This window comes from Apodemus sylvaticus, chromosome 18, assembly GCF_947179515.1.
Source record: "Apodemus sylvaticus chromosome 18, mApoSyl1.1, whole genome shotgun sequence".
Lineage (NCBI taxonomy): Eukaryota > Metazoa > Chordata > Mammalia > Rodentia > Muridae > Apodemus > Apodemus sylvaticus.
In genome coordinates this window covers 45,177,678-45,189,869 of record NC_067489.1, presented here as the reverse complement: position 1 = coordinate 45,189,869, position 12,192 = coordinate 45,177,678, and positions in this window count along the sequence as shown.

The window sequence follows — 12,192 nt, the reverse complement described above, 5'->3', positions numbered from 1 at the left end:
TGAAGCAGAAAAAAAAAAGATAAATCGGAAGGGAGCACATTTTTCTACTAAAGAAACAAACAAAAAAACACAGGAAAATGTGTATTTGTATTTATAAGTTCTGAGAGCCATTCTACAAATGGAGGGGAGGCACGGATGGATAGATGCCTCTGTCTCACTTTTCTTAGCCATATGACCTGCCTGACCCCTGTGAGTGTACGTCTGTGATGTCAACTGTGTGGGTTTGACTCCAAGGCCTGAGACAGACAAGAACAGTTAGTGGGAGCACACAAGAGTTTACAGCCTCTGCTGATTTATGCGTATTCCCGTGCAAGATGGAGAGCAGGGGTGAATAAGTTACATTGTAGAACAGCCGTCTCTTACCACACACGATTGGGCTGGTGGTTAGTCATTTAAAGGAAACAGTTTCTTACTTCAGGGAGTGATGAAACACGATCTGTGTTCACTTTAACCATGCTGCTTCTCCTTCAAAGACATAAATACACACTCACCCACTAATCTTTCAACATCCTGCCTGGCTTGGCTTAATACAGTTTCTCCTGAACCCTAACCATAAAATTATTTTTGTTACTACTTTATAACTGCAGTTTTGCTACTGTGGTGAATCGCAGTTTAAGTATCTGTGCTTTCCAGATGGTCTTAGGTGAGCCCTGTGACAAGGTCCTTTCACCTTTCCCCAAGGGGTTGGGGCCACAGGTTGACTTGGAGGATGGGACCTTCAAGTGAGGCATGGCTCTGTCTTATGTATAAAAGCCTCTGCTCCTACCACTTCCTCTCTGGGTTCAAGGTGGAAGACAGAGGGAAGACATTTCAGCAACCCAGGAGCAGAGCATAACAACCTTTAAAAAAAAATATTGCTTCTTGCTGGGTGATGGTGGCACAGGCCTATAATCCCAGCACTTGGAAGGCAGAGGCAGGAGGATCTCTGAGTTCGAGGCCAACCTGGTCTACAGAGTGAATTCCAGGACAGTGAGGACTACACAGAGAAATCCTGTCTCGAAAAAAGCAAGCAAACAAACAACAAATATATGTATGTGTGTGTATGGTATATATTTGTTTTATATATATATGTATATGTATATGTACATGTATATGTATGTGTATGTATATGTATATCTGTATCTGTATGTGTATGTGTATATGTAATGTATATGCATATGCATATGCATATGCATATATACATGTATATGTATATGTATATTTCTCTTCCTTGTCCCCCACCACTTCCTCCTAAAATTAAATAAACATTTATTTTAATTTTTATTTATGTATACATGTGTTGTGAGTGTCCCTCTGCTTGTACAAGCTTAATGTGTATGGGTGCCCATGGAAGCTACAAGAAGGCGTGGAATCTCACGGAATGGGACTGTTATAGTCAGCTCCCTAACATGGATACCAAGAACTGAATTCGGGTCTCATGGAAGAACAGCTAGTGCTTTAACCACTGGGCCATTTCTCCAGCCCCATTTGTGATTTTTTTTTTTTAAGTAATTGGTTCACCTAATATGAAAGTCATTACAAGTGATTCCTCTTAAGCTATCAAATGAATTTCCTTCAAAATAGCTTTTTTGCCATACCCCTATTTGGTGGTATGAGGATGTGATATTTAATGGAGTTACACTCTGCTGGGGGCAGATGGGGTATACAGATACAGAAGCAGGCAACATAGTCCTAGACAGGTGCCCAGCTTTACTGGCCAGAGCAGGGCAGCGACAGAGCAGTCCCTAGGTGACCGCCACATTGGGCAGAACTGGAGTGTCAGTAAGCCTCCAAGGCAGGTGGAGAGCCACACCTCTTCTCTAAGGATGTGACTTCAGGAAGTCCCTTCCCTCCTCTGGTCCTGTTACCTGCCTCACCCACTGAAGGGACACAAAGAGCCCCATGACTGTGCTTCCTACTTGATCCAAGAGGCTCCCAGGTCTGCACGCACCCCTGCATGCCTACCTCAGCCTGCTGTCCCTGCTGTAAATAAACAGTATGTGACTGCGATGAAGAAGGTGACGTTTCTGCTTAGAGAGCTACTTTAAATGTTTTACATACTACCATTGGGGAAAAATAAGAATTTAAAACCGAGAATAACTTCTCTTTTGTGTATGTGTAATGTCAAGTATCAAATCCTGGGCCTCGCACACGCCAGGAAAGTGCTCTGTCACAGGGACCTAGCCTTGAGAAAATTTAAATACCTTCTTCTAATGGGATGCAAAATCTGTTCATCCATTAGGATGAAGTTGGATATGACTACACTGTGTGAAAAAAACCAAAACCCTGGGAAGGAGAGAGTCCCTTCCACTGGGGTGTGGACCATGCAGGCTGGCATGTAGACGAATCAAGGCTGGGATTGCAAGTTCCTGCCTTTTGCTCTCTTCAACTCTTTCCTATCCTGTGCTCAAAGAAGGCCCAGAGTTTAGACCTCTCATGTCTGTGTTCTTTTGTGCAAAGTGCCTGGCTTCTCCAGTCCTGAAACTATGCAGGTCAGGGCTCTGCCTTATTTATTTTTTTAATGTATTTGAGTGTTGTGTCTACATGTGTCTCTGTGCAATCCATGCACCCATGGAGGCCAGAAGACGATATTGGGTCTCCGGAGATGGGACTTATAGACCAGTATAAACCACCCTGCTGGTGCTAGGCATGAAACCCAGGGCCTGTGAAAGAACAGTCACCACTCTTAAACACCAAGCCATTTTCTCCTGTTCTGCTTGATCTTTGCGCAGATCGTAGTGAGGATTATTCCCTCACCAATCTGCAAGGTGAGAGGAAGGAAAGACACAAACTTTTAATAAGTCGAAGCCGCTCACCTGATGCGATTCTGACAGGTTTTGAAATGATACCACATGGAGCAGACCCCATTGGACGGAGAAGCTGTCTAAAGATCAGACTATCTACTGAGTTTGAACTCTGCCAGGAGCACTGAAGGACTTCCGCCCGAGCCCACGGTCTGCCCAGCACCAGAGCCAGCTCCGCAGGGTGCACACATTAGGGCTGAGAAAGCTGGCTCCGCCCATGTGGCTGAGGACCAAGTGTGTGTCAGAGCGTTATGACCCCTGTAGGCATGGGAGTCGCAAGCCCTCGCTTCTTCCTCCGACTCAAGCCGACGAATAAAATTAATCAGCTCTGTCAAAGCTAAGATGAAGCCTTTCTTCTTTATTGGGAAGGAACAAAAGCAGGTGGTGGGGGGCTGTACAGGACACAGTCAGATTGCTTTGTGTTTTCAAAAGGAAGCATAAATGTCCGCTTCTGTTCACATCATCAGGAAGGAAGCCGGGGTCCAATTATAATGCACATAATTTTATGATTTGACCATATTCACAGACTACTATATTACGTGTTCACTTTTTAACTTATATATATGGGCAAATTCCTTTTTTTTAATATTTACTTATTTTTATGTATCTCAGTACACTGTCTCTGTCTTCAGACACTCGAGAAGAGGGCATCAGATCTCATTACAGGTGGTCATGAGCCACCATGTGGTTGCTGGGAATTGAACTCATGACCTCTGGAAGAACAGTCAGTGCTCTTAACTGCTGAGCCATCTCTCCAGCCCGTGGGCAAATTTTTATTCATTCACACAGATCATAGCCCTAGATATTATCAGGCTTTTAAATGTATTCTTATTTTTACTTTTATTTTCATTCTTTCTCTTCGGTTACTTGCGTTACTCTTTCTTTTATTCCTGTGGTGTGCATGTGTGTCTATGATCATATGTGTGCACATGTGTATATAAATGCCCATGCACGTGTAAGTACCTAGAAGCCAGAGTTGGCATGAAGTGCCTGCCTCAGTTCCTCTCCTCTTTATTTTTTGAGACAGGGTCTCTCAGTGAACCTGGAGTCCACTAGTTTGTTCAAGGGGTTGGCTGGCAACTTCCAGGAAACTTCCTGTCAATATCCCTCAGAGATGAGATTATAGGCAATGCTACTGCACTGGGTTTTTTATGTGGGGGTTCTGGATTTGAACTCTGGACCTCACACTTGCATGGCTGATATTTTACTTACTGAGCCATCTCCCTAGCACCTTGCTATGTAGCCCAGGAACTCTGTATATCCCCCCCCCCCCATCAGCCTTCCCTCCAAACACCAAGGTTACAAAGTTCAGGCCTCTGTTTGTTTTTTACTTTTTCCTGCACTAAAGTAATTGAATATTCAATTTATATTCCTATACTCAATTTATTTTATTTTATTTTATTTTATCAATTTTTTGTTTTGTTTTGTTTTTCAGAGTAGCGTTTCTCTGTGCAACAGCTCTGGCTGTCCTGGAACTCCCTGTAGTCCAGGCTGGCCTTGAACCTACAGAGCTATGCCTGCCTCTGCTTCTACCATGCCCAGCTACATCAAAATATTTTAAAACATCCAACCCCTTTTAAAAGTGGGAAGTACAAATAAATTAAAAATTAAAACTCTCTTATTGCAGAGAGCACCATTATGGACATATCGGGATGTGTAGTTTTCCTGAAGAAAAAACAAGTAAGAGCTCACTCACCATTTATGTCTGTTCTCCTTGTCTGTGTCCGCACGGACATCTTACAACTGGGCCAGACATCAGTTGCTTGCCTGTGTTTAATGATGGTCACCAAAAGAAGCTGTCCATCCAGCCCTTGGGAAAGCAAGCTTACTTGGAAGAAGGGTCTTTGAAGACATAAGAAAGGTGAGCTCTTGAGTTACTCATGTGGTCCTCAAATCCAGTAGCATGAAGAGAAATGGAGGAGCAGCTACAGAGGTAGTTCAGGGGTAAGAGCAGTTGTTCTTTCAGAGGACCTGGGTTCGAGTCCCTGAATGACAGCTCACAACCATCCATAACTTCAGTTCCAGAGGATTCAACACCATTTCTCTTTTCCACGGGCACCAGGCACACATGTGGCGTACAGAGATACATACATGTAAGCAAAACACTCAAGCAGATAAAATAAATATTGTTTTTTCTAAAGACAGGATCCACTGCAGACAGATAAGAAAATCACATTTTTTTTTCTGAGTTCGAGGCCAGCTTGGTCTACAGAGTGAGTCCCAGGCCAGCCAGGACTACACAGAGAAACCCTGTCTCGAAAAAAACAAAAACAAACAATCAAAAATCAGATTTTTCTTATTTTTCTTACTCTGCTTGATATTGAGAACCCCACAGACTGCATAACTCACAATGGCCAGACACCTGCTTGGCTGAAGGTTTAGAGGCAAGAGATCGGGACTGAGGGCACGGAGGGCGAGGAGGGCACGGAGGGCCACCTTGCTGTGCCATCCTGCAGTGGAGGGGAAAGGCGAGGGCAGGCGAGCTTCTGAGACACAAAACCCAGCGCCAAGCTCTTTAAAAGCCTTCATTAGTTTAGTGGTGAGGACAGTGTCATGGCCCACCACCTTCCCAAAGCTTCCCCTCACAGGGCTGGAGAGAGGGCTGAGCAGCTGTGAGTGCTTCTTGCTCTTGTAGATGACCCAAGTTCAATTCCCACCTCCAACATTAGGCAGCTCATGATACCTGTAACATCAGCTCTGGCTGACCTGTTGCCTCTGGCCTCCAAGGACAACTGCCCCACTCCCCTACGTACATGTAATTAAATAATATAAAATAATATAATATAATATCATTTAAAAAGGATAGGCTCAATGCAGCAGTGTAGGGGAACACTAGGACAGGGAAGTGGGAAGGGGTTGATTGGGGAGCAGGGGGAGGGGAGATGGCTTATGGGACTTTGGGGGGGGGGGGAACCAGGAAAGGGAAAATCATTTGAAATGTAAATAAAGAATATATCTAATCTTAAAAATCTACCTTGTAATGCTGTTGTGTTAAGAACTGTTTTCAACACAGGTTTCGGGGGAGACATATTTGGACATATGTTCATATGCACATATAGACATGTCCAAGAAATGCCACAGCTTGCTGGGAACCACCAGGAGCAAGGAGTGGGATGTAAAATAGAGTAAGACCTGCCAAGGCCTTGACTTTGGGCCTTAGAATTAGGGAGGAGTAAATCCTTATGCTTTAAATCTCTGTATTTGTGGGAAGTCGCTGTGGGAGTCGCAGATACTCGTGTGCTATCCCCACGCCCCCCAGCCACTTCATCTGGGAAGTCTTCTACTCTTTCGTTCCTCCCCTCATCTCCCTCTGGCCTGGTGACTGTCAGTCACAGGGCCTGTGCCCCTTCATGGGTGTCGTTAGCTCAGAGACCAGCACTGGGAGATGAAGGGAGAGATGAGCACGTATTTCCCCTGGACTGTGATCTGTGAGGTTCTTGGGTCCCCCAGCTGACTGACCGTTGACAGTTGGTCACTCTTCCCAAGTCTTATCAAAACTTTCTGTCTCTGCTTCTGTGTCTGTCTCTGTGTCTGTGTCTCTGACTCTGTCTCTCTCTGTCTATCTCTGTGTCTTTGTCTCTGTCTCTGTCATTCTCTCCCCAAGACAGGGTTTCTCTGTGTAGCTTCAGCTGTCCTACAACTAGCTCTGTAGATCAGTCTGGCCTCAAACTCTCAGAGATTCATCTGTCCCTTTGCCTCTGCCTCTGCCTCTGCCTCTGCCTCTGCCTCTGCCTCTGCCTCTGCCTCTGCCTCTGCCTCTGCCTCTGCCTGCCTTCTGAGTGCCAGGATTAAAATTGTGCTCCACCACCATTCAGCTTGACTATTCTCTTGTTATACATTCGGTGCTCCCACGTTCAGTGCTCCCACATTTGGTGCCGCCACATTCGGTGCTCCCACTCCACTTCACATCCCTTTGGTCCAGGGGCTGGCTGATCACAGCCCAGCTGATGTTTGGCCTAAGCTGTTACTTTGTCTTTGGGCTTCCAATTCTGACTGAAAACTGAAGTCACTCCTTCCGTTATCACGTTAAACCGGCTCCTTGTGTGTGTGTGCCACCAAAATGTATTCATAATGTACAACTTAATTATCCACATTTTTGCAATTATGCATCCAGGTTGCTTCAGCTTTTCACTCATAAACAGGGGACATCTTTGTCATCAAATTACTTGATGCAGCCATGATTCTTTAAGATAAATTTCTAGGAAAAGATTCATTTGAACAAATAATCTAAAATACCGGTTAATGTTACTAGTTAACATCAAGTGATAATTCTGTAGCATTCATTAGTAATTTTGGTCAGAGCTCCTGACACATAGTCTGACAAGGTTCTCCTGCAATGCTATATTAACTTATACTCCCACCAATAAAGGATAAAGATTTTTGCTTGGCCTGAAGTCCAAGGTCCTGGAGCCCCAGGCGTTATTACCGAATCCGAATCTGTTCATTGTGAGTGAGAAGACACATGGAATCTCTCTGAGTGTCAGGGGAAGCTTTCTGAAATGGAGAAGGGTCTTAAAGGAGAGAAAAACAGGTGCCACCCTATCCCAAGGTTATCAGGAGGCACGTCTGAAAGTCCCTGAATGGATGGTTTAGGTCAATGACAGGGTGATTCCAATTAAGGAATTTTAGTAGCTAGGAGAAAGCAGCTCCTGGGCTGGGTGGGTGAATGACTATTATTGTCTGAGATTAAAGCAGCGAGCCCTTCAAATAGAGAGTGCATTGTTCGGAAGAACTGATTAAGAACACACCGGCAATAGACAAGGCTGTGTATGGGAGGAGTGTTCTAACTATAGAGTTTGTGATTTAGTCCACAGCACTGACCTTATCGTGAGTGAATTATGATTATTTTCTGGGTCTCCGCCATACGCTCTCTCAATGAGCTGACCCAATCCTGATTAAATAATCCGTTCAGATTCGTCATCCTCATCTATCTGGACAGACCGCGGAGGCACAGCAAACAGGTAACTGTGCAGGGCTCAGATTTAACCTCATTAGGAGGGTTTATGACGGAGGCGGAGGAAGTGGATCTCCGTGAACTGCTTCCACAGCCTAGTCTGCGATCTCAGAGTGGCCCTCTACTACTTCAAAAGTGCTGGCATCCAAAATTAAAATGTACCACAGGCGGCTCCGAAGCTCCCCACGCTGGGCACATAAAGGGTTAGACAAAGGTTCAGAGGGGTCTACTCAGCGCTACCACGCAACCTGAAAGGGTGGTTTAAAATTCCAAGGAGGCCATTTGTTCATTCATAAAATGTAAGTCCTTTGAACGAGAAAGTTGACATCCATTCAAGATTAAAGAGAGAAGGAAAGGAAGAAGAGGAGGAAGAAGAAAAGAAAGAAAAGAAAAAATTAATTTAAATTCTCTGCTTTATTTAAACCAGCTTGCCCTAATAAAAGCACTTCATGGATCTAATCAGTAAAAGAAGGGAGGAGGAGGAGGAAGAGGAGGAGGAGGAGGAAGAAGAGGAGGTGGAGAAGGAAGAGGAGGAGGAGGAGGAAGAAGAAGAAAAAGAAGAAGAAGAAAGAAAGAAAGAAAGAAAGAAAGAAAGAAAGAAAGAAAGAAAGAAAGAAAGAAAGAAAGAAAGAAAGAGAGAAAGAAAGAAACTATAGGAAAGAGAAGTTAAAATTTGAACCCCACCCCTCCAGTACCAGGGATTGAACCCATGACTGTGAGCATCAGGCAAACACTTACCACTGAGATACATTCCCAGCCCAGGGAATAAAATTTAAAAATAAAACCTACATTCTAATGACTGGCTCCACCCTCAGAAAGAGTCCACCGTAGGGCTCGGGATATAGCCAGTCCAGCTGGTGGAGGGCTTGTCTAGTGTGCTTGATACCCAGGGGGCCGTAAACCAGGCGTGGTGATGCATGGCTGTAAACTCAGTGTTTGGGAAATAGAGGCAAGGAGATTGGAGCTCAAGGTCACCCTCATACATGCAAATTGAGGCCAGCCTGGGCTTTAAAAGATGCTGTCACAAAAAAGAAAGAGGAGGAAAAGGAAGGGAGGCAGAGAGAGATGAAGGGACGGAGGGAGGGAGGGAGGGGCGGAGGGAGGGAGAAACAGAGGGAGGGAGGGAGGGAGGGAGGGAGGGCCGTTCTAAGTAACCGTGACCCATACATGTCTCCTCTTCTCGCAAGGCAAACCCTCACCCTTTCCAAAGCCGCATCTGTGTGTCCCTCCAGCCTCTCCCTCCCTTGGCTTTTCACATCCGGGTGGAACTAGAGGAAAGCCCTGTGGAGCCGGGTCACTTCTGGGTTGACCTTCTCACTCCTCGCTCCACCGTACTCATTTCTGAGAGACTAATCTCTCCTGGAAGACAGATGCTTTGGAGCCTCTGATTGTATGACCTGTGACTGATCGGACCCCTGTGTGTATGTGTGTGTGTGTGTGTGTGTGCAAAACACTCATGATATGCAGCACTATAATTTATGGTTTGGCACAGGGACTCAATACCTACCCAGATGATCTCGAGTTCAAGATCATCTGGGATTAAAGGCATGGAGGCACACGCCTTTAATCTGGGCCACACCCTCTGTTGGAGACCCACACGCCTGTAATCTGGGCCACACCCTCTGTTGGAGACCTACAGCCTTTAATCTGGGCTACACTTTCTGCTGGAGATATATAAGGACATTGGAAGAAGGAAGATTTACTCACTCTTCCTTGCCTACTTGCCTCGTGGGGCTGAGAAACTGCTAGATCCTTGGACTTCCATCCACAGCTGCTGCTGCCCATTTTTGGGGAGTTGAACTATATTCTGTAAGTCATCGACAAATTCCCTAACTATATAGAGATTGCCCATACATTCTGTGACTCTAGAGAACCCAAACTAATACACTGCTATTCTACAGTTTACCCTAAGGGGGATGAATTAATGATTGGTCAACGGAACAAGGACATCATCGGAGGAGTACTGTGTGACTATACTCCATGCCACTGACCCCTTCCCCAGGCCTGCCCTTCAGTCACAATACTTAGATAGGTATCAAGGTCGCTTGAGTAAGGACTGTCTCACGTGTGAGCACAAACTGAAGCATCTTTTCTCACTGTACGTTCTAAAACTAGCATCAAGAACAGCATCTTTCATCATATGTCTTTTACCTGTGCATCCATTCCCTGTAGCGCGCTGTTTAGAAACATGGGTTCGGCAGTGACCAATGTGCACACAACTGTCACTGTGAAGCCCAGTGTTTTGCATGCTAACTAAAGTTGTTTTTAAAAGGGAGCCAGCCTAAGGAGGTGGCTTGGCGGATAAAGCATGGTCATGAAGGCCTGCATTTGGGTCCCAAGAGTGTCTTAGTTAAGGTTTCTATGGATATGACCAAACACCATGACCAAAAAGTATGTTGGGGAGGAAAGGGTTTATTTTATTTGGCTTACATGTCTGCATTGTAGTCCATTATCGAAGGAAGCTGGGACAGGAACTCAGACAGGGCAGGAACTTGGAGGCAGGAGCTGATGCAGAGGCCATGGAGGGGTGCTGCCTGCTCAGCCTCCATTCCCCCCCCCCCCCCAGACAGGGTTTCTCTGTGTAGCCCTGGCTGTCCTGGAACTCACTCTGTAGACCAGGCTGGCCTTGAACTCAGAAATCTGCCTGCCTCTGCCTCCCAGAGTGCTGGGATTACAGGCGTGCGCCCGGTGCCTCTATTCTTATAGATCCCAGGACCACAAGTCCAGGGATGGAACCAACCACAATGGGGTGGGACCTCCCTTATCAATCACTAATTAAGAAAATGCCTTATGGCTGGATCTTATAGAACCCTTTTCCCAATCAAGATTTTCTCCTTTCAAATGACTTTAGCTTGTATCAAGGTGACATAAAACCAGCCAGGACAGAGACTTAGCAGTTTACTGTAAGGCTTGAATTTCTGACCTTGACACTTATTTGTATCTTGCTTGAAAATGTTACTCCAGTCTTTTATGCCTTCATTTTCTTAGCTATAGGATGAGGCCGCTACCAAACCCTACACTGAGAGGCTGTCGGGATGCCCGAGGCGGTAAACCATGCAAGATGTTTGAGAATAAAACATGGCTCCTGGTAGGAACTAAGTACTCAATCCTATTTGTCAAAAAAATGTTGATTTCATCCCTCTGATGCCTATCACAGGGATGCAGGTCCGGCACACCAGGTGATCAACACCGGCAAGCAAATGAATGAATCCAGAATGATAAAGGGAACCCAAGTGTAAAATAATCTTTCACTAGAGGAAGAAAGAAAAGACCCCAGGGAACAGGAAACATTTGCAGATGGCTCTGCATGGCTGGAGCAGCTCACCAGAGACTCCTTGGGGCAGAAAGCTAGCCAGGATGAATCTTTTCTGCCAAGCTGAAGGATTTGAATTTCATCCTAAACGCCAAAAAGAATACCCTGAAGGAGTTTTAAATAACCTGGCCTCGGAATAGTTAACAGCCTGGCATCTAACTGCCCACCCCCATCCTTACTGTTTCTAAAAGAAAACTGACTTTGCTTTCTTTTGTGGTCTTGAGAATATTTGCAAGATACTTGTGAGGGTCTTGAATTGTGACCCATTTTTTCCAGAAACAGTCCTTATGATTCTGTGGAGATGACTGGCTGATATTAAGTCAGTCCTCCTGCAAGATAACCCCAAACCCCTGCATGTGCCCCCAGTTTTTCTTCACTAGTGCAACAGTTTTCTTAAGGAACCCCCCCTACACACACACACACACACACACAGATTGTATTTCATCTGCAACCCATGATGTAGATCCAATTATGCTGGGTCTTTTGTAGCATTTGGAGCTTGGCGGGAATGTCTGGCCAGTGTGAGGGTAATCAGCAGATTTATTTGAGGAAATGTATTTATGGTACAAAATGGCTGTTCCAAATGGGGCCATTAACTGGCCTTTTCACTATTGCCATAAATGTCCCTCTAGGACGTGGATGCCCACAGTAAGTCCATCGAGTTTCCTGGACAAGACTTGGAGGCCATATTTATGCTTGCTCCAATAGTGTGTTTTGAGTGCTTCAGCACAAACTCTGCTGTGTGCTCCAAGAAATGTTTTCAGGGCAGTCAAAGGCAGGTCGCAGGGGATGGGGGTGAGATTTATTTAATTGTCAGGGGACACCAGAGTGAAGCCAGCCGTAGAGTCATAGCTTGGGACACAAGAGAGTAAATCATGCCTGAACGCCCTAGGGGAGTCTCAAAGGACACCAGCTTCTTTCTGGATTTGGGGTCCTGTACACCAGGGTGGGGCATCTGCCCTCAGGAAGAGGCTGTAACAATCAGCAAGGCCTATACCTCTCAAGGTGAAACTTCTTCAAGGGCTGTGTTACAACCCCATGAGGAATGGAAGCTTTTAGTTTCCATGGCTCCAGATTCTAGTCTGCAAATAGCCGTTGGGACATAGATGCTTTGAAATTTCTTACAAAATTCCTGTGCCAAA